This window comes from Poecilia reticulata, chromosome 18 (genome assembly GCF_904066995.2).
Source record: "Poecilia reticulata chromosome 18, P_reticulata-male-v2, whole genome shotgun sequence".
NCBI lineage: Eukaryota > Metazoa > Chordata > Actinopteri > Cyprinodontiformes > Poeciliidae > Poecilia > Poecilia reticulata.
The window spans coordinates 12,621,616-12,644,948 of record NC_088847.1 but is presented as its reverse complement, the minus strand read 5'-3'; the positions used below and the strand labels follow the sequence as shown (position 1 = coordinate 12,644,948).

The window sequence follows — 23,333 nt, the reverse complement described above, 5'->3', positions numbered from 1 at the left end:
ATCAATGGTCGCCGTGTCCACACCTGCTATTCCAACTCCTGACTCACCACTGGCTGATGAGATGTATCTAAGTGAGATGCTTTTATGCCTGAACACAGGGCTGTGTGACGTAAAGCTATTTTAAATAATAGAAGAATTTAACTGCTTAAGCATTGTCTGACCAAAGGGGCCAGCAATGAGACAGTTTTAAGCAAAAAATATTGTGGAACAAAACAAAGTTACTCAAAAATCTCAACATTTGCAAAGAAACTTAAATAACCCTAATTACCTAATTCAAATAGTTTATTAGCAAAACAAATTAATTTGGCAGTTACACTTAGTTGGATTTCATCTTATTTCTTTCTGTAAATCACACCCATGCCCATTAAAGATAAGTGTATGTACAGTAAAGTACAGTAGAAATCCAGCATCACCCTCCCAGTATTTCTTTCCACTCAAACTCTGAAAGGTTTTAGGAGGCGCTCTGGCTGACTCTACCTACCGCACCATGTCTTCCTTTGACTAGCCCTGCAGCCTTTTGAGAATTCAACTCGGCATAAATATTTTGCTCATTGTTTTACCAATATACAGTTTGCTTTCAATGTAAATCCAAAGCAGCTGATTTGTAATCAAAGATTTAAAGAAACTTTTGGAAGGGGTCAAAGTTCATTTTTTTTCTTTTGTGTGAAAACTGCAAACTTCTTAAGATCTATGATTCTTTTAGAAGTTCAGTGCAATATGTGAGCCCCCAGGTTGATGATTTTTATTTTCAGTGGCAGCTGAATATGTTCATCCCTTGCCGGCCCTGGCATTCTATCTAGAAAATACTGCAGGATCAGCAGCTTTAAGGAGCTTTCACTTATGTCCACCTTCACTTCTGTGATTACTTGACTACTGGTCTTTCAGAATATTTTGCAAGCTAAGCTGGCTCAACAAACTTTGAACTCCACAGACTAATCGAGGCAAATGAAACCTAATTCGGGTAGCTGCCACTTTCTATTTTGCATTTCCTCCCGAAAACCTACATAAGTTTAGCTGTCAAATGAGGAAATTGCTGTTCAGCTTAAGGTATGTAACTCTTTAGATACCACAATGAATAAAACATCTATGTCAAATATTAGCAAAGTAATAATACTGATTGACTAAACTTTGGAATGCATGTAAAAAAAAATCTAATGCCATCCATTTACGTCAACTGAACATAAACACCAGAGTTTATTTTTAATAATTGTAGAAATTTAAGATTAATTTTACAGTTACACAATAGAAACAATGTAAGTAAGAGATGATTTGATCAGAAATGTTGAGTAGTGACTGGATAAAGATTTACCATCTCTAATACATATTTGAGTTATTTACCAGGAAGCATTTAACAAAATCCCAACCTGGCTCTGCAGTCTCTCTTTTCTGTCCTTCTTGAAAGTGATGGATATTTTTTGCAACAAGAGATTTTCCAGTACCAAAATACATTACCCTGGTTAAGAAAATGGCTATAATGTTTGTTAATGGCTCACCGAAGACGTTCACGGCTTTATTAATTTATCATGTACAGTTCCATTAAAAGGGGTTTGTTCCCTCACTCTTGCTTGCTTATTACACTTAATTGTTTCAGCTCAAAAGCATTTTAAAATAAATTAAACTGAGAAACATTCTGTGAAAAACTAATTGTCCCCCAGTTCTACTAATTGTGCCACCCTGATGGCAACAACTACCATCAGGTTTTTGGTAACTGGTATTGAGTCTGTTGCATCACTATAGAGGAGTTTTGGCACATTTGTCTATTTATATTAATTGGTTGAGTTTAGCAACACTGGAAGATTTTTCAAGCAACAGCCTGGTGACATAAAATCTCACACACTACACCAGCAACATCTGTGGTTGAGCTTAGTCGGAGTTTGCAATACTGACAGTGGCCTTGATAAGGACAACCTTTAGTTATCCATAAACATTGTATGTGTAAGAAAGCAAAGAAATAAAGGACTATCAGAAAAAAGTTTTTTTTTTAAGCCACTAAAAGATTTTCTCTTTTTGAATACTTGCATAAGCACTCGCACAAAGACACTCGTTTGCGTTAAAGCATACTTATTTACAACCATGCCAAAGCAATAGATTGGTTCTACCGTCAGCTCCGCAGATACAGATTTATGCTTAGTCACCGTGGTGTCTCTTTTGGAGTTGATTATAACTCTCAGAGGTGCTTAATTAAACTGCGCACAGTAAAGGCTGTTTTTAAGTTAATAATTATTTTCCTCTGGACAAGAGTAAAGCCTTTAGATTTACTGAGTTTCCCACCACACTATAAGGGACCCAACAGGCTAAGTACCCCATAAATTAATCAGCCTTAGCAAACAATTTGCTCTGAAATATGCTTGTGAGGCACATCTCCCGTTCATGCGGAGTTATTTAATAGCTCCATATGCCATAATTTTGAGGAGAATTGCACGTTATTAAGATCCTTCTGACTTGAACAGATTTTGACATTTTGGATCCAACTCTCTCTTGGTTTATTGTTATTCTGGGAGAGATTTGACTGTCTTCTCTTACTATGTAACAGCCTTGATATTAAGCTATTAAGTTATTTAGCAGTGAAAATCTTAAGGAAACATTAGCTACCCATTATTTACCACATGAAGCGTCAACTCAGCCTATTAGTTCGAAATTATAAGATCATTAAAAATATTTAGTATGATGACTCAAGTTTTAGCATAATTTCAATTTATTCACACAGCAGCAGCAGCAACTAGATAAAAGTTGTATATTTGTAATTTTGTATTCTCTGCCACACATCTCTTGAGGGTTGATATTTCACCTAACCTGGTATGTATTGATTCAGCAAATAATGTACAGTGCAGTGCTGCTTTGTCTTCTTTCACTCTGGGGACATTGACCACACGCGCTGCCTTACTGGAAAGGTATGCACTTCTTTCATTCCTGTACGCAGTGAATAAAGTGCTCTTTCCTGTAGCAATATTTGCAGTGGAAAAATGATCAATGTCAAACCGACTAGATGTTATTTCTTTGTGTTTTCTTTAATTTAAACCGATTTACAATAAACCATATTTAATTTTTTTTTCTTGTGAAACTAAGACTTGTCCTAGAACCAGTTCATTACAGGTTCCACAAAAAGGTTTTCCACAGACTTAATGCCAGCTTGATGCCACTTCATTATGTCAGCCACGACATCTCCTACTCTAGTTGTTTTATTGTCCCATTATTGAACTGTGAATTGAGTCTTTGTGCAATTGGACATGTTAACAAATTTCCTTTTATGTTATGCTGCTAACCCTGCAAACAGATTATGTAAAATCATCATTCTCGTTTCTCATCACTTTTCTAAACAACAATTTGTGTTTTTGGCCGGTCTCAGCAGCACTGACTGAAATTTTTCGACGAATGGGAGTCATACATGGCATTCCAAGTAGGATTTGAAGCAAAGATCTGAAATGTTTATAAACTGAATCATAAACAGTATTTATAATTTCAGCTGAAGACATCAGTTTCAGTTCTCTAAGGTTTTTAAACAGAAATGTAAAAAGCAGTTTTAGAACAATTGTATGAGTTATATTGTATCAGTTTATTATTATTATTATTATTATTATTATATAATAATCTATTATATATTATTATAATATTTTTAATGATATATTATTTTTGTTAAGATATATGAAATTATTTTATCTATAAACTTTATTTGTGTATAGTCAAAACGATTATGAAAACCCTCCACAAAACGGCACCCCTCGATAAAATGTGTAAATAACTTAAAAACAACCACATATTTTATTGAAGAAGCTACAGATTTTTCAGCTGTAGCAGCCTTTATTTAACGGTTCTCAGACAGGACAGTGGGTTATAAGACAGGGAAAAATATGCAGCAAAGGTCATCGGGCTGGGACTTGAACCTGTGAGGGCCACGTTGAAGAATGACACCTCTGCACACTTTACCCCTGCCAGGCACACTTTCTTACAAAGTAAATATTCTAAATAATATTCTAATTAAACATATTTTTTGTGTTAGAATGGGGGAAAGAAAAAGGGAAAGACATGCGGCAGAGGAACCGAGGAAGGGAGTCGAACTCAGGAAGGCAGCGTCAAGGTCTGTATAACACCCACATTTTTTTTTAGCCAGGTTTTCATTTAAGCAAAAGATCCCTTAATAAGGAATATGTGTTCATTGCAGAATTTATGGTGACACAATTACTGAAAACAAAAAACAGATGAATGTAAAAAAAAGTATTTGGACTGGAAAGTTTGGACTTTTTAAAATTATATCTATGTTGAGTACATGCCACTCGCATTAATTCAGCAGATTTTTAGAATATCCTGCTGAAGATAGAAATTCATTAAAAATGACTGGAAAAAATGTAATTTGTTTCTGAATCTGTGGGTTGAGCTTAGGAGCAGTTATTTGATATTTCTGTGGTTGTCAAAATCAAAAGCCTCATGTCAAGTCACGTTTATTTACCTGCAGACTAGACTGAGAAAATTCCTACGAATGTCGCATTAAAAAAAACAAACATTGTTTTTACTGGTCTTTTTTAACAGAAACAGTACAATGACTGGAAATCAAAAACACAGGTTTAATTTTGTGGCACTGTTAGAGATGGATTATTCTTATTAAATTGTTCTTCAGATACATGGATAAATCCCACTAATTAGTCTTTGTAGCTTCAGCTTCTTGTTTGTTGTTTCATCAAAAGAATGTTACTCGGGCATACCGCACTCTAATATGATTGATCAATTTCTTTCCTGTCAACACAAGCAAATCAGACGCAGGTGTTGTATCAAACGAGGATTGTTTTTTGTTTTTTGTTTGTGCGTACATCAATAAAAAATAAAATGCGAATGCACAACCAATATAAAACTACAGCCCAAGAACATAGGCTTAAACTAACAGGGAGATACAAGCAGCAGTAGAGGTTAATACAGAAAAATGTGGACCAAGCAGCTAATATGAAATGGATGTTTCTGTTAAAAAGTTGGAGACATGAAAGTGAAAATGCCACAATTGCCCACTACAATGCCCTTAACTCCAAACGGAGTCAAAGGGGCATTGTCGAGAAGAAAATCATCAGTCTCAACAATACAGATGAGCATGCATTCGTGTGTGTGTAGATCCTCGGGGAGAGATAACGTCTACTGTGCTAGTGGAAATATGCTTAGTGTTAGATTTAAAGGCAATTTGTCACAGATTTTTGGATGTCATGTACAATTCAAGCACTGAACTTCCTTACAGAATTTAGTCCAAAGCACATATAGAAATATTGAGCTTCACTTTTAAGTCCAGTTCACATTTTTCCCAAAGATGTTGAAACACAGGCTTGTTCTACCCATTTGCTTAATCATAAATATATGTAAATAGATATTAAAAGATTGCTTTTCAGCGAAACGTCCATGCAGTGGTGCATTTTACACACATTTTTTCACCAAAATTTTGCACTGACTATGTTTTTTCAAATAATTTAACTAGAATGAAAGTTAAAGCCAATGGAGTGAACACTTAATGTCTTGAAAACAGATGCCACCAGGGCCTGATTTTGCATACATGGTAAAAAAATTCACCTGATTTTCGTGAAGGTACAAATCTTAACCACCTTGACCACTCTAATACCCAAGCTGGACCAGTCTGGTTTCTGAAGTGGGATCTAGTGGTTGGCCATTACACAAGAATATTAAGTTATTCATGAACTACCATTACTGACTGACAGGTTACATCTTAAAAAGCCTAAATTTTGGACAAATCTTTCAAGATCTCAGACTTAAAGTAGATGGGCTGGCTAGGTTATTTTATTATGATACACCTTCACCAATATGCAAGTGTGGAAAATGAACAGACACTAAGAGTTGACAAGGACATGTGTGGAATGTTATTGAAAAATTAGCTCATCTTCTGTCAATAACATGTAAGCCTGAACTAAAGCTGCTGGGAAAATCTGATCCTGCAAACAGATTACATGGAAAAGGCAATGCTCTTATAAAAAAAAAAACATGCACCCAAAAAAGATAAAATACCCATCTGAAATAGCAGTCCTATTATTTCCTGACAGTAATGTTGCGCCAAACAGCTTTACATCAAATAAGATGAAATTCAGGGAAATGTGCTCGAATATTTTGTGACCTTCGAATTGAGTTCATGCAGTGGGAGTCTTCAAACTAAATTTACCATGGCCCTAGTGGAGGTTAATGTTTGCCCTCCCATCTGCTGTTTCTAATCATCCCCTGTTATCTATGACAAAGGAGAACGCGGGGAATACAGTTGTAGCATGCAACAGCCATCTTTTTCCATTTACCCCTTCACTCTCCTGGCCATTTCACCATCATTTGTGAAATCAGCTGTAGCAGCAGGAAGAGAGCCGGCACAAAATGTACTTCCCGGAGTGTCTATTTCATGCCAAGAGGAGAGGAAACGGTGGCTGCAGCTGAGTAGAATAAGTGAGAGAGGGAAAGGTAATGAATAGAACAGTTGGAAAGCTAGCTGGAGATGGCCTCTGAACATTTGTCTCTCCAATAGGAGTTCTCTTTGTTGTGATATTGGATTTTTGCTTTATTATTGTTTTGCAAAAAGAGGGCGTAGTTTGTGTTCTTAAATCCCAGCAATTCCTCATGTCAGTTTAGGTACATTGTTTTAGATGGAAATATAGAATGAGGCTTCTCACCTCAGACTGTATCCTATGGGATTCTGGAAATAATATGCAATTCATGCCCTTTGCTTGCCTCATGCATGAGCAGAGAACAAAAAGCAATCTAATCCTACAGGCTATTCTGTGGGGAGGCCACGGTGCTGTCACGCTACCTTATTGTTCCTCAGGGAACAGAAATAGGCAGAATTGGTGACTGTTGGCACATCAAGTTGTAGCACTTCAATCCAACGTGACTGGCCTTCCTCATTCAAATAGTCTCAGACCATAACATCTAACAGTCATGTTGAAAAATATGAGGCTAAGAAGAGTCCTTCCAAAGGGCATGTTTGCAATTCTGCTCAACTCTGCTCATTTCTGGTTGCTTACAGGTTTTTGGAAAAATGTCCTCTGAGAAACAGGTGAAATATTGCAGAAAGTAAATTATTGTCTTGGGTCATTTTCCAAAAGCCCTGAAAAAAAATCACAAGGCATGAAATCTGCAAGGCTCTTCTTAAGAAGCCTAATCTGGTTAGATGAACATTAAGCAATTGCTTATAAGCCCACATCTGATCTAAAGTTTTTGGCAACGAACATTGACAAGACAAATTTATTAACAAATTATTAACAATTTATTCGGTCAGATTTGTTGATCACTGCATCGTGACTGTAAGCAAACATTTTAAATTACACAACCAAATACCAATGCATATAATATTACTCGACTCATATAATCAACTTTTCTTTAAATGTTTTGAGTATATGTTGAGCATTAAAATATATGTATACTGATATACAATTTTACATTTAGCATCACCTCAAGAACACATTTATTGCATCTGCAATGACACAGCTGCTCAGTTGCTGATAATGACATAATCAGAGCATCGACCACAGTTCCTGTGTGTTTAAGTTGCCAAGTTCCTGACTATGTTTTTCACCACAATACTGAGGAACACACTGCTAATAAAGACACACATAACCTGGCTAGAGTACGACTCAACAGTGGAGAAGAGGCTTTAGTTCCCATGCTCATCAACTTTGAAGCAAACTTTCTAAAAAAAAATAAAAAAAAACTGATGTGCAGAAACTCTGCTTTACCCTAACTTGATAAAACTTATTTATGTGTAAATATACTTATTTCACCAAAATGATTTTTTTATTTTGAGTACATCTGTATTTCACCTCAGTTGGGCTTTCTATCTGCTCCACTTCCTCTTCTGAATCGGTTTCCTGCCAGCCTCTCTCCCCTGACTTCCCCTGTTTCCTCTTGTCCCCCATTCTCAGGAGAAGCTCTTGGCTTGAAGCACTCTTGAGAAAATGAAGGGGGCAAATATACATGTGAGATGTTCAGGACTGGATAATGGTGCACTTGTTTAATGTAATTGGCCTGGAAAAGCGCTGTAATTTGTAACTGGAGAACCCTGACTTGACTTGAGAAAAATGTAAATGTGCAGCAGAGGAGCCCCTTGGTTAATCAGTTCTCACAAAGAGAATACTTTAAGTTCATTAGTGTTCCATTTGCATATTCGCCCTCATAAAGGAAGTGTTAATCCCAAATGAACCTCTATCAGAGAAATGGGTTTATTTTATAATTTCTCCTTTTATTGCCCCAATTGAAGAGTATGCTTGCAATCACAGAAAAAATATATATTTCCATTAATAGTCAATAGGCTGTCTTTCATGGTTTATGTTTTATGCAGTGCATATGTTTAGCACTAATATGCACACAGGCCTAATGGAGCACATTTGAGAGTATTTAGGCGTTCTTCAGAATTGTAAGATATTTTTTCAGGAGCATTTGCTTTTGTAGCATCTAAAACTGAGACAACTACACTAGAAGAAGGGATTATGGTCTGTCTACTGTGCAAAAATACATCCACAAGAAGAAAAAGAAATGTTGCACATGTGGGCGGATAACCACACAATAAGAAGTACAATATCTTTAACGATGACAACTATCAACTGGCTACATTAGCAGACTTAAATGGTGGGGAGAAAAGCTTTATGTAAAGCATCAGAAACAAGTGAAAAAGGCTTGTAATGTGTTAAATTCTTCTGCGTTGTCAGCTGAGAATTTTGGCTTAGAAAAGGAAAGTTTCATGATTTTCACACTGGAACAAGGCACCAGAGTTTAATTTAAAATGCTTTCTGATTGACCAAAATGTTTCAAATGCTGTTCTAATGAGGAAGACACTGCAAATTAAATTAACAAGCAGTACCACGATATTGATGGCATGTGGGTCAAATTGTTGTTTATACATTTCACAACCAACTTTGATTTCCAATGAGAAACAACATACCACACAGAGACAAGATGGGTCCAGAGCATCAGGTTAAAGTAAATATACTTTTGCATTTACACAGTAAAGTGTTATCTAAGTGTATTAAACACATTCATATAAAGTCCTTGTCGAAAAAAGCAAGTATTTAATTAATTTACCACTTGAATTCTGCATGAAACATTTTGGTTTTTAAAGCTATAGAGCACTTGAAAAATAATTACATTCTGACTAAAGGGTCAAAAAAATTTTACTTATTTTTTCTTTACATAAGACATTTCCATTTTGCATTAAAGCTACCTCAAATGTTTTATTGCTTCTCATGTAACTTTTCACCTGCAAAGCAAAACATTATACCACAGCCAGACCTTTCTGCTGCCTGGCTAATGCCTATCATTTGTCAAAAGCTAAAAATATATAATTCACACTCAGTATTTGTAGTATATGTATTTGCAATGTAAAAACCAGCACCATCTAATCATGGTTTACCCTTCCCGTATAAGTGTTGGTGTAAAGTTGGTTCCAGTTTGACGTAGCAGTTCTGGCGATCTCCCAGAACATCTTTTTAGGCTCGTCGGCCTCTGATTCCTGGATGTTACCCACTCTGAAGGAGCAAATTATGCGTTGGTAGAGGAAAAGAAGTTGAGAGAGTTGTAAACAAAGCCATCAATATGATTGGTTGTCTGGACAGAGGCCAAAGATAGGACAGAAGGTGGGAGGAGGAGAGAATGGGAAGCAGGAGAGAGGGGAGGGTAGGAGGTACAGAAAGTAGGCGGGGGAGATTGTCTTCAAGCCTTTTAAGTGCCTCCAGAGAGGTCAAGGGGATGCAAAGTGTGCCGGGCATTTCCATACCTGATCCCAGCGTGTGTGAGCGCATCCTTTTGTATACTTGTCCGAGACAATTTTAGCTCAGCTGTCTGTTTCCTGAATTGGGCAACTACCCATCCTCACATGTCCATTTGAAGAGGACAACATCATTTTGTACCGTTCCCTCTTTTTCACAGTGACAAGGTTGATATGGATCACACTTTTTTTTTTGTTAGATTCAATTATCTCATTGAGCAAATTAAGTGTTCCATTAGTGTTCTCACTCTCCACTTTATTTATTGTCTCTCCATCAAACAGGGAGATAGAGATAGAGAGGGTTAAACTTGCAGTCAGCATAAGACCTTCTGGTGATGCATTTCCCTTTGTTACTTTTTTTTTGTGCTTTTTTATATTGCAAAAGTCAAATCCTTGCAGCCTCTGAGTGTCCACTGAGTTAGCCTATGTTCAAGTTTAGAGATAGCAACATAAAAGAGAGCTATGAGATTAAAATCATGCAATGTTCATGCTCCGAACCTTGCAATGTGCCAAAGTGACCTATTATGCAAAAAATAAAAAAGGAATAGGCCAATATTCCACTACAGAAAAGCAAAAAAAAAAAAACAACAACTTATTTTCAGGGTGGCAGAAGGTTTATGTGACAATCTTTCACAATCAGAAAGTTTAAAATAGCCGAACTTTGTAACAAACAAGACTGGACAAGGACCCATTGACCTCTCTATGCCAGCAGTGAGGAGGATGGGAAGAGACACTTATGAATCTGTAATGCTCACTCATCAGTAAAAAGGTGCAATGTTTTCATTGCGAGATCGTGTAACTGAAATGAAAGAAGGATTTATTACAATGCTTTAAAAAACAAAAAAAAAATATTTTCCAGCATTACCAAAGAACACAACGGCTTGCGTTTTATATTTTGCTTTTTCAGGGTTTTGGCTTAGTTCAATCACAAAGCAAAATAAAAATGCCCTGTTACATACGTGGTTAGTAAGAAAAGACTGCTGGAAAAAAAAAATCCCACCAGCAAACAAACCAAACATATTTCAAACTCTTGATCCCTTGCCATCATATAAGGATATATTGTGACCACATATGAATTTAGTGATATTTCTGACCTAAAATTCTTGACCAAAACATTTAACCCTGTAGCCAAATATTTTTATTTTTGGGGACATAAACACAGGGTTAGTTATCTTACGCAAAGAAGGATAACTAAAAACACTAAATAAAACCAGAAATAATTTTCAGAATACTTTAACATGGGACAAATCTAAACTGAAATGTCACAGTAGTAACCTAACACATTAATAAACTCCTTCCATGACTCTTTGTCCTGTAAAATATCCTCTCTATAAGTATCTTCTGACATTCGGCACCCAAACGTCTGCTTACTGCCATACAAAAGCGGGAGCTTGCGGCAGGATTTTGAAACAAGACTTCTCTCTCTTGATTTTTACAATCTCCAATATGCCTGGCTCTTCTCTGCCCTCCACAACAAATGTATCAGTCTAGTTTTGGGTGAAGACAGACCAACTGTGTATTAAAGTGACAGTGAGAAAGGAGGAAACGAAAGAAAAGAGGCAAAGGGAGCAGAACTGCAGGACAGCTTGGAGAGCAGCATGTGGCCATGCTTGTCACTTCTCCTTCCACCCATCGCATCTACTGGCAATAGGCTTATGCACACAAGAGCGCCTACTGTACCTGGGCATCTGTGGAGCTCCGCTAGGTGGGTGGGGGAGCACCACAGGCCTCGCACCTCTTTAGCAGCCAGGCAATCTGCTTCGTGAGCCACGGGCCCTGCCTGTTGGAATGAGGAGGACACACTCGCACGGTCGCACACAAAACACGCCTGCCACCCACTGTGGAGCATGGTCATCGCTGAGGCAAGATGGTAGATGAGGCACAACACACACATGTCCACATGGAGCCTTTACTCAGTGATGAACTGACACAGCAGAAATTCCCAATCAAGGGATGCTGAGACCACAGGGGGGCTTTCAGAGTTGTCAGAGAGGATAGGGGAAAAAAAGTAGTCTGATGTGTTTAAAAAAACTTTAAGAAAGGGAGATATTTTTAAATGTTTATATTGGGCAACAAAAATATTCACAGCAATTTAGATAATTGTGCTTAAATATTTAACTAGATGATGCATCAATGGCATCAAAATTTGTCAATATGGAGATTGGCTGTATTTATCTCACCCCAGAGTGAGAACATTGTCCTTTGGGGCCATTTTATACCAATAAAATAGTACAAAATCAGACTTGGTTGAAATAAGCAGCAAAGTTAAAGACTTGAAAACTTAACAAAAAAAACATTCTAGAACAGGTTCATCTTGAGCAATGTCAAGTCAACACTAATGTTTTTAAGAGGGTTTCTGATGATCAATCGCCTATTTCTGTCAAAAGTTCAGCTTTAAAGAATAACACATTTGGTTATAACTGCTCTTTGTGCGTTGCAACACTGCGATACGTTTTCGTTTCTTCTAATGTTGTCACAATGTTCGCTTCACTTCAAAGATTTTAAATTTTCCATGTTTTCTGCTTGTTCACTGTGAATCCTGAGATTACAATGCATTTGTAATGTTTTAATGGCTACTTGATTCAAACAGCTGTTGACAACTTTTGTAATGTTGACCCATTTCAATTCATAAGACACGTGTACATGGGTGCTGGGGTTGCCTAATTGGAATAGTCCAGAGGCTGTAGTCCTCGGCTCAATCGTCCCAGGTTAGCTTGCCAGTCTTATTGCATGTTTTCCTCTTTCCTATCCACCAATTTTCATTTATATTTACTGTACATTAAAGACCAATTGAGCCTAAAAAATATATATGTATATAAAAAACAACATGGGTAATTGGTAACACATTTTTATCCTGTGTTGCACAAACTCAAATTTCCATTCTCCCCCAACACTTTCTCTGACTTCCCTTCGTCTTTTGGTTGTCCATAAAACACATGCAACAGCTGTTCAGGCCACAGACCTTTGTACAACAGCGAGAAACAAAACAGTACTAAATGTGTCACTAACTAGAGGTTGAGAGCCTTATATCCCTTGAGGTCACTTTCTCCCAATGCTTCCAAAAGCATTCCCCCATATATATGCACGACCCCCCTTCTCTCCTCAGCCTAAACTGCCCTCCCCAACTCTGCTTCCTATTCCTCAGCGGAAGAGCTCTGGGCGTCAAGAGTAAGGATTGAACAGCTGTTTGAATTAAATCTGCAAGAGTGAGTCTAGACGGGGCCAGGTTTATTGAAGCGATGTCGACTGTCAGATTGATGGAAGACAAGAGGGAGATGGCTCGGGTTGTTACAGGCACAGCCAAACTGGATTCTCTTGCTGTAAGCTGCTGTAAATCTTGTCTGTTTGATAGGGAGATTAGTTGTAATTCTGGGGACATAAACACAGTGTTAGCTTTAAATTGAAGTTGGCTAGGGCAACATAAACACAGGGAGTGACTTAAACCAACTAGACACTCCAGTTAGTTTACTGGATCAAATTGTTGTTTTTACATTGGAAATCTGCTTTGTGGGTTTTTTTTTTAAACAGTTTTGTTTCCACTAGCTTTTTCCAAAATACATAACTTCATCTAATCAATGCAATTATATAATTATTTCTAGCTATGTTGGCAAAAAATTAACAGTGGCTATGAACCAAATATTCTTCAAAGTCAAAGTGGACTGATACTGGTTGATTTGATGCATTATGTTAAAACATGTTGCACAATACAGTGATAAAATACTTACCCAGCCAGAGATTTTCTTCCTGTTTCATTTTCTGTCTGTATTCTCACATCAGTTTTAAACATTAAACACAGACAACCTGATGACATCACTTAACCTGTCTGACAACATAAAGGATAAAAAAATAAAAAAAAACCCAAAAAACATCTGTCACAAAGTGCTCAGTCCAGAAACGGTTAGAAAGCCAATTTTAACAGTTTGTTTTTCCAGTGAACCTCAAGATGTTGGTGCTATTTTGTCTACCAAAATTACTCCAAGTACACCTTAACAATTCGTACAGGAGGTGACAAAAGAAGTCGGAATAACTTCTAAACCTGTAGAGTTCAAAGGGCTCAGCTAAGGTCAGTGTTCATGACTTATTGTGAACTTATTATGAAGTGTTCGTATCAATAAGATTGAAATGAAAAAGTCCCGATATCACATTTATGTAGATAGTCAAATGGCTTTATAACATTTACATTATGACTGTTCACCATGGAAATGTTTTCTAATCCAAGGAAGTGAGATCTTGGTGACACCACCTGAACATGCTCAAAGACATCACTATGCAAAACCATTTGAAAACTTCTGTTGCAGTAAGTGAGGTCAATGGGCATCAGACGCACACAATACCGTCCTTAACATTTTTACTGCAGATTCTCTTTGCAATTCTGATCCGTTCACAACCTTTAGCAAAAACAAAGTGAAGACTTGTTTAGAACAAACCCAATGAAAACCCTTTGGGTAAAGGTATGCACGACTGTAAGCTGAGGGTCGTCTGGAAGAAATTCTTTAGTCTGGGAGACATTTTCAGAAAACATAATGGCAAGAAAATGAGTACAGTTGGCAGACAAGGACTTTGAGAACCAGTTTATTCATAATGACAAGCAATGAAATGAAGACTATTAGTCTAGGAGGAATGACTATTCAGTATTCGTTCGTATAGTTAATTTTGACTGACGTGATATGAGCAAATGATAATGTTTTAACTAGCAGATAATTATATGGAAGCAATTGATGCAGGCCCTAAATGATTTGCAAGTTGTTGGAACGGATGAGAAACTGCTGCTATGATGGGCACAAAGGAATAAATGTGGAGCTGGAACTGACAGTTATGATCATTTTTATTTAATCAGAAAAATGCACCAAAGAAATGTAGAAAAAAAAAACGGTAATACGTTCTCCCTAATGACTCATCCTTCAAACTTGTCATGATAATACAGGTCAGTTTCCAAACTTTTTCTTGTTTTGAAGGGTTTGCATCAAACATAACATGTGAAAACAGCTTAAAAATAAGTGTTATTCCAAAAGCACTTCATAGGATGAATCCTACTTCTGTATCACACTCCCCAGACTTGCAGTCTAATCATGTACTTTCTTCCTTTATTTTAATCACGCTCAAAACTTGCCTCCTCTGTGAAAGTGATTTTTTTTTTTTCAACCTGCAAATAAATAAAGGGAAATCCACTCATGAATTCAGAATCACTGTAAATTTCCAGGTCAGGAAAAAGTTGTGATTTAATCTGTGAAAACTTTATAAAGCCATGAAATAATTACCAGTTTGTTTCCAAATTGCTGAAAGATTAAGTCATTTTGATGCAAGCAAGCTTTTGCATTTGAAACGGTAAATACAATAAAAATTATTATTGGAAATAATTTAGGTAATTCCATCACCTGAAAATAAGAAGGTTTTGAATGATTTAATGCCAGATAGTGGAACAAAATATGATCTTTTTTCTTTTCTTTTTGTTTTTTAACATTGTCTGTAAATCAGTGGTCTCAAATATAGGTGAAGTAGATGTGTAAGACAATTTTACAGATTGGGTCAGTGTGGCAGAGTAATCAAGTTCTTATAATAGAGTACAGTGTATATGTGGACATTTCGTGTAATGTCTTGCGGAGGCACATTCTGCCAGTGAGGTGGTGTACTATATGTGGCATCCTGTCACTATTTGCCTTTTCACAGCAATTGCGTGGTAGCATCTGCAGCAGTGTGTACAGCGCGTACTCTTCTTTTAAATGTGTGTGCATAAAAGATGTGAACACTGATTGTGTCTCACCAAGTCTTTTGAAAGTGACTCTGACAGTTTGGATAACAGTGCTTTGCCTACGCTACAGACACACACACACGCACACACACACACACACAGAACCACTGTGCGTTGCTCTGACATGTTGGGCTCCTCCGATGATGAGGGTTGGGGGCCAGCTTATAATTAACTTGCCTGCCAAGTGGCATTATATATCATCAAAGGCTCGACGTTGGCCCAAAGGAAGTCCAAAAATGTGGCAGTGCCATTGTATCCAGCCTAATAAGGTCAGTGCTGTGGCATAGTAAATTACAGTTATTTGTAACATTTAGATAACAAATGTGGTCAGACGTCAATGGCCTCACCCATGGAGATTTTTAGGCCTGAAGAGGAAGTAAAGGAAACAGGTTTAGCTGTTGTAAATCTAAATGAATAGTGAGGAAAGTATGATTATGCTAAAACGGGGGGAAAATATACAGAAGTTAGAAATGAAATGGCGAGACAAATGTTGGTATGATTCATAAGCTGAAAGGCATTTTTATTTTCAACAGTTAGCTCTGTGAGCGAACCGATGTTTGGGGAGTGTCTTATTGATCAAAATGAGTGTTGTTTTACTGTCTACCTTTTTTGGTTTCTGATTATTTTCTTTGTTCTGTGAGAAGCCCAAAACCACACCGCAAGTGCTTGGTAAACTTAACAGTATTTACTTTGATTTTGTATTGCATATAGTACATTAACTTTGGAATTGTGTTACTTTGCTTTAAATATTGAAATAAAACTGATTTGATTTGATTGTAATGACAGAGGCTGTGATTTAATGAGCCACACCGGAATTGAATGCATTCAGTTTACTCTTTTTGTTTTTACGTAATAATAATTTTAAAACAAATCTCGCTCATAAAAAGTTATGAGCAGAAAGAAAATCAATACAAATATAAATGTGAACAAAAAAATTTAAAAGTTATAAAAAGCTTTTGTAAACTCAGGAGAAGTGAAAGTTGCTAATTATAATGCCAAACTTCAGTCATCCAATCATCGGGTCTCTGTCCTTGTCTTAAGGTAATTTTATTTTTAAAGCACATTTTCTGCACCAGGGAAATTCAAAGGGCTTAAATTTGCCAACTCTCTACATCACTTTACTGCTTAAATGAGCTACTTTGCAATATCCTGCAAGTTTAACTTCATGTTAAACACGAAGTTAAACATTTGTAGGCATAAGCTTATTCATTCATAAAGTAGCTTGTTTATGTGCGCTATCTTAACACAAATTAACTAGCTACTAGCCTGGAGCTTACAAGGTTACTTCTCCTGGGAAATAAGCGTGTTTTGCCTAAAATTATCCGTAACTGATATTATTCACAAAATAGTTTTTCTTATAAACATATTGAGACATTATGCAAATAACCTATTTTATTCCAGTTTGCATACTGTGGGCATGGGTTTCAAAAAGCTAACTAAACTAGTGCTGAGAAGGACACACTAATTGATGACCTTCTTAAATTGTTGCTACGGAAATCATATTTACTAAATCAAGGATAGTATTTTTTTTGTGTGTGTGTATTTTACCTCTTTCCATCCACCCACCCATCCATCATATTCCAATTATAAGGGCTGATAATGATGTACATCTTTCAGTCAAAATTACACAAAGAAAAACAGTTACATTTGCACTGTTAGTAGGTAACCAGAGGAATGGTTATTCATAAGCTTTATCTGAAAGAGAGACGAAATTATTTAGACACAACAACTTGTAACTAAAATCTATACAGCATTTCTTTTTACTACAAACATAAACTGCACAGAGATTAAGATATTAAGTCTTTTTTTTTTTTAGATCGAGTTGAATTAGCTTGAATCAAATGGCACTTTTTTTCCCAAATAAAAAAACTTTGTTTTATTTGAGTGACCCTCAGTACAATTCAAATCTGATTGGACGTTTACTTTGAGTAGGCATCCAGCATGTCCGCTTTTTTTTTTTTTTTTGGTTTGGGTTAACTGAGATTTGTCAGTGCATCTGATGTTACATTCAAGGACAAACGAAGGCGTCTTCATTCCCGTTTTGAGTTCGTCTGTTTAAATCTCACAATAACTTTGAGTGGATGCTAGAACAGGGTGGCAGGCATTATATACTAAATCTAATCTAAAGCAGTGATAAGCCTGTCAGGCAGGGACTATGCATTCCTCCACTTCCTCCTTTCTGGCTCCTGTTCATTTATACTCTGTAATAGGGCGGCTGTGACAGATTGATTCCGAGTGACAGATGGTATGTGCCCAAGATAGTCATTAATACTTCAATTCAATAATGTAGTGAGGGTTTCTGCAGTGTTATATCATATTGCAATTTGAAATCTGTTGGCTCTTGCTAAAGTTTTTGTGTTGACTACGAGTGTGTGGTTTGAACAAGCCCATGTCAGCGCCTGCATGTTGATATGGTCATAAGCCTCACCTTTCCAGCTGGTAAAGGTATTCCTTCTGGAGTCCTTAACACTTTTCTAATCTTGGAAATCAGGCCGGTAAATGTATTAGACGATCTAAAATTACATCCATCCAATATCACCTTTGCCAATCAGAACTGCACGCCATGGATTAAACAGATCACTTAAGTTGTGGCAGTTGTTCAAGTTGAATGTCACCTTAGCAGAAGTCATTCCCACAAGGAGCAGCATTTATTAAAATGGTATATTGTTTCCGGTAGGAGTATGGCTGCACTGTGCCTCTTCTCTCCCAACGCAGTTCTTTTTCCTTTTTAATGGATGCTCAAGGCTTACTTAAACAGAGAATGCAGCAGATTAAAAACTGTTCTCATTTAAGGCACAATGTCTTTGTCCCCGTCACTGTTTTTGCCCTCCTATAGCTATCCCTGCTGTTTACAATAAACTAATTCCTGCCCATTTGTGGTAGGCCATGAATTATGGGAGTGACAAAAAAAGGGTCACTCAGTAGCATTAGTCGTACAGGCTCTAAGCGCTGTTTTGTTAGGCTTGACTAGCTTTTGTAATTATGTTCGCCCCGCAACCTCCCCCTGACCGTGGCCCAGAACTGCAGAATTCAAACTACTGAGGTATAAAATGCATTCCACTTTGCTCCGCAATCACAGCCGAGTCTAATTTAAAAAGACTTTGTTTCATTTCACGCATTGGTCATTTATGTATATAACTAAATGGTTTAGAAACTTTTTTTAACTGCCCCAATTGCTTTAAGAGTGGAAGAAAGTCAGATGGTCAGTCACGTGAAAAGGAATTACAAAGTCATTTTTAAGTCATTATAACCTGATGCCAAATGTGTCCTTCGTCCCGAAACAATAAATATCTTATAATGTTTTCAGGGTTGTTTGGTTTTTTTTGTAGAGAAAAAATATGTTTTATTATTTCCTTTTGGTCGACAGTAACGGCAACAACTGATCACACAAAATTTGGTCACAATACATTTGGTGGCAACAACAGTTAAGCACCACTTTGGGACCAAAGAAACGATCAGGTGAGGAGTGTCTGGTTATTTTCTCTCTTCTGTAATATGAAGGTTTACTTAAGATTTGTTGACTTTCTTAGTGTGGTTTTGACTGGTGTAAGTTGGGTTTCTGAGGTCTACATATAAAGAAGACAATTCCTAATTACTACAAACATGAGAATGCTTCATTTAAACTTTTGTATTGCAGCAATTTGGATGACCAGTAAGAACAGAAATGGTCTGACAGACTAAATATGAATACTTTCTATGCAAAATTCTGTGCAGATTTCCTTCTAATGAAATCTGAACTGCATTTGATAACTTCACATTTTTGATCTGGAAGTCTGGATTAATGCACCCTAAAGCAGAGTACATTAATACGTACCTTTTATAATAGCTTTATTCTACTTTTCAAAACACAAACAGAGCAATTACTTCCATTTTTAGCATCAAAGATGTGTCAAAACCACTTTGTATACTATACATATATATATTTATCAATTCTGTTGGGATAAACACTGTTTGGGATTTTTGAAACCTTTTATAGCCACAAAGCTTCCAGTAACGGTATGTAGATTAGTGTTTGTGAAGTGCCAGCTCTTAGTAAGTCTAATCCTTTTTCTGTTGCTGGTCCTCGTATGTACCAAACGGGTACAAGGTGAGACAAAACTTTCTATTAAGCTTAACTTTTGTCAATTGAGGAAGACTGTCAATTGAGTGAAGCTCATCTAACACAGAGGATCACTCATAGATGCTTTAAGTAGAATTACAAGCATTTAACTGTCTTTGATCTGAAATGCATTGTGGGTTGGCTGAATCCAGGAGATTGTTTAAACACAATTGTTTGAGAATATACATGTACAACATGTATGTTCAATGTTGGAAGCAATAGATAGGTCTGTAAGAACGCTCAGTCATCATGCCATCCACCAGAAATCCTTTACAACTCATTGCTGATTTTACGAGCATCTTGACTTCCTTCCAAATCAGTGTGGGTCTTTGGGTTCGACGTGATACTTGTCCCTGACTTCAAACGTAATTGTGTGTTTGGCTTATCCACCAAAACCATTTTTTGCACTTTCAATAGCTGAATAATAACAAACAGGACTTGACTCCAAGTCTGTAATCTGACTGTGCAAAGTTTTCATAAGGAAGGCCGTAGCACTTTGCACCGAAAGTGTAATTACAGCTAATTGTGATTTTAAATGGCGTATTTTACGACAGTGATGGGAGAGAAAAAAGAAAAGAAGATGTCACCAAATCTTGCTAAACTTATCTCACAGAACTTAATTGCCTCAGCTTAATGAGTTACAATCAATGGTTCTTGCTTGCAATCTCCCGGTGGCGTCCTGGAGTGCGTTTTGTTCAGTGGTTCGAGGTGGAGGGGAGTGCTTTGCCTTAATGAAACCCAGCGTGCAGCCCTGCAAAAGAAAAGCAGAACACGGTGATTAGAAGCTTACACAAACACAGAAAATGGCAGCAAACAGTGATTAGGATGTAATTGTAATCCTGTGAAAGAAAGGGGGAATTGCTATTGTTAAAAATCAGTCGAGGAAGGGGTTAATTACCAGCAGGAGAGTGCAGGAGGTTACAAAATGGTCTTTGAAGTGCAGCAAGTTTTTCACTTTCAGTCCATGGGCTTTTTAAATTGCGCTAACTAGTTTTCGCTTTCAAATGTGTTCAAAGAATCAAACAAATTCAATTATTTTGTATTAACAGAACCACTGATAAGTGCTTATGAAAGACATATATCAATCTGCATTCAACCTGAGTAAAACAAATGAATGTCAAGGGAAAAACTGAAGCCAAGTAAATGGGAAAGCCTTGAACCAATGTTGTAATTTAAATTGTAATAGATGCCAGTATCCAGTGGCACTCTTTGGTCTCTGCTGACAGGATCATCCCCCCTTCCAAAAAAAGCAAGAGGTGTTCAGTCGGCACCGTCAGCGGTTTTATCCCCACTGTCCGACTCAACAGAAAAGGCGGGGCTGAGCGGCGGCTTATTCCCATGGGGCCTTATAATGATGACAGGGGCTTCCTAAAGGGCTCATTAACTACATCATCCAGAGGAGACCCCCTTGAAAGCACATAAAAGACACTGTCTGAATGTACAAGCAGCAGAAGCGTGTTCTCGCTGGGATTACGGACCAATTTACAGAGTGTGAACAAGAGCCAGGCTCATGCATACTGCGTCCAGTCCTCATCTTCGTCGACTGACAGAATTTTTTTTTTTTTGAAAGCAGAAAGAAACGCTTGAATGAAACAACAGAAAGTCATGACTTTTCCCATCATTTCAGCATAACAAGACAGTTGCCCCTGACCTCACTGTAAAATGCCGGCGAGCTCCCTCCGTCCCTCGGTCGTCTTCCCTGAACACTCCCCCTCTCCTTCTGCTCTCGCCGGCCGAGAGTCAAAGTTCTTCCTTAATCAGCACAATGCTCTCCATGGCAGGTGTTAGTGAGCTTTTTTTCTGGCATCTTGATCACCCCTCGGGGAGCGATCTGGCCTCCAATGCAGGGCACACAGCAGGACATGTCATCGGGTAGAGAGCCACCCACGGTGGCGACAGAATCCGGCAAATTGCTCTCTCCTCAGCGAGAGGGAAAAGGTTAGGATGTGGGATTAATCCAGGCTGCAATGCAAGAAGCAGGCTGAAGTACAGTATGTGGCTACGAGCATACATGAGGGCCATTAAGCTGAACTTGGCAAAGACATGAATGGATATAGAACTGACAGAGGAGTCCACTTTTCACCCTTATTAATGTAACTTAATAATGATTATGTTACATTAATAACATAATGTAACATATTACATTATGTTATATGTTACATAATGTAACATATAACATAATGTTATATGTTACATTATATAACATTATATAATGTAACATATGATTTTTTTGGAATCATTCTAGCCAAATGATTCCAAAAAAAAATAATGCGTCAAGTCAAAACAAATGTATTCTTCAAGCACGTTACGGCATTATTTAACTCATTTAGCACAAATTAGTCTCAAATCCAAATCATTCCAGTGCTTAGCTATTTGGATCCACATGAACACATTTTCAATGAATCCAAATTATTAAGCAGCACAGTCAAAATCTTATCTCATTTAGTGCCAACTGGTAGAAAGTCTTAAGGAAACCCAACCAGTTATTGATTGTGGAGAAAGAAACCAGTATGAACAGCCATATTTCACAACCTCTCACAGAGGGAGGATTCATCTGGCTCAAATTAAGCCAGGTCATGACATGTTGTTTCCAGTTTTGGATTGAACAGTGAAGGCTATTCACTGTAACCCACTGAACTTTTCTAGAGAGCATACAGCTTCAAAGCTGTCCCAAAACACTGGACAGGAAGATTATGAAATGTTATTGAGCGCTTGTTGAACCATGTCGCGTTTCGTAATAACAGATCAAAGTATCCCAATAAAATCGCATGTTTAGAAAACTACTGTGTGTTAGCACTCTAATCATGTTCTACATTTAATACCAAAGAATAAAAAAATACATATATATTATAAAATTTAAATCTATACTTTTTCTGTGATGCAAACATGTCTTTTTTTTTTCTCTCTCCAAAGTCACTTTTGATTTCAGGTCAACAAACTTCAGACTCCAACTTGTTGCATCATGTCTTCCTTTCATACTGTAGGATTTCACCAGCTCATCATATGAAATATTAACGTTTTTTTGTGCAACGCATAGAGATTAAATATCTTCTAAAAGTTTTTCATCTTATTTTTGGTGACTTTTTACAGACTGTCTCTATTGAAATTTATTGTTTATCGCTTTTTGAGATTTATCCATCCATCCATCTATCCATCCATGGTCCAATTCCTGACCGTCTATCTGTCCATCGATGCATTCTTTGGTTTTTACAACTTTTATAGGACAAAGCCTGCTGTTGACAGTGAACTTGTAGTGACTATTATTTGCTCTACAAATTTAAACTAAAATGGACTAAAACTATAAAAGTATAATATTTGCTTGTAAACAGTGTAGGAACCATGTGGCAAATTTGAGGTTTTGACTGTCATTAAAAATGCTATCTTTTTATCTTCTCAAAGAGCTTAATGAATGTCCCAGGAACTGACTGTTTTCTTTTTTCAGGGGAAAAAAAACCAGTCTTTTTTTCTTATGCTAAAATCCTAAGAAAAAAATCTGTATGCTAAAATCTTCCACTGAAGAGTCCAAATGTAAACCCATCAAGTTTGTTTCTGCAACCTTCTGAAAAATAAATTTTAAGAGGAGAATGCAGGGAAAGCTTCAAATCACTCTCATGTATTACTTATTTGTGCAGGTGTTGCTTCACAGGAGAACTCCAGAGTCTGGAGTGTTTTTTTTTTTTTTTTTTTTTTCGGAAGGTTGTTGGCAGTCAAGTACATCTCAACTCTGCATGAAAAGTCTTGTGGACCTTTATTTGACCTCCCAC

The 23,333-nt window shown here is 37.1% G+C and overlaps 1 long non-coding RNA gene across 3 annotated transcripts in view; it reads left to right on the top strand.

Moving 5' to 3' along the window:
• The window catches only part of LOC103480506 (uncharacterized), a 95,549-nt gene that overhangs the window by 6,548 nt on the left and 65,668 nt on the right, over nucleotides 1-23,333 (top strand). For all 3 annotated transcript variants that reach the window (XR_001777572.2, XR_014084836.1, XR_001777573.2), the window contains exon 3: nucleotides 3,998-4,075. This is a non-coding gene — a long non-coding RNA (uncharacterized LOC103480506). The remainder of the gene's footprint in view (nucleotides 1-3,997; nucleotides 4,076-23,333) is intronic.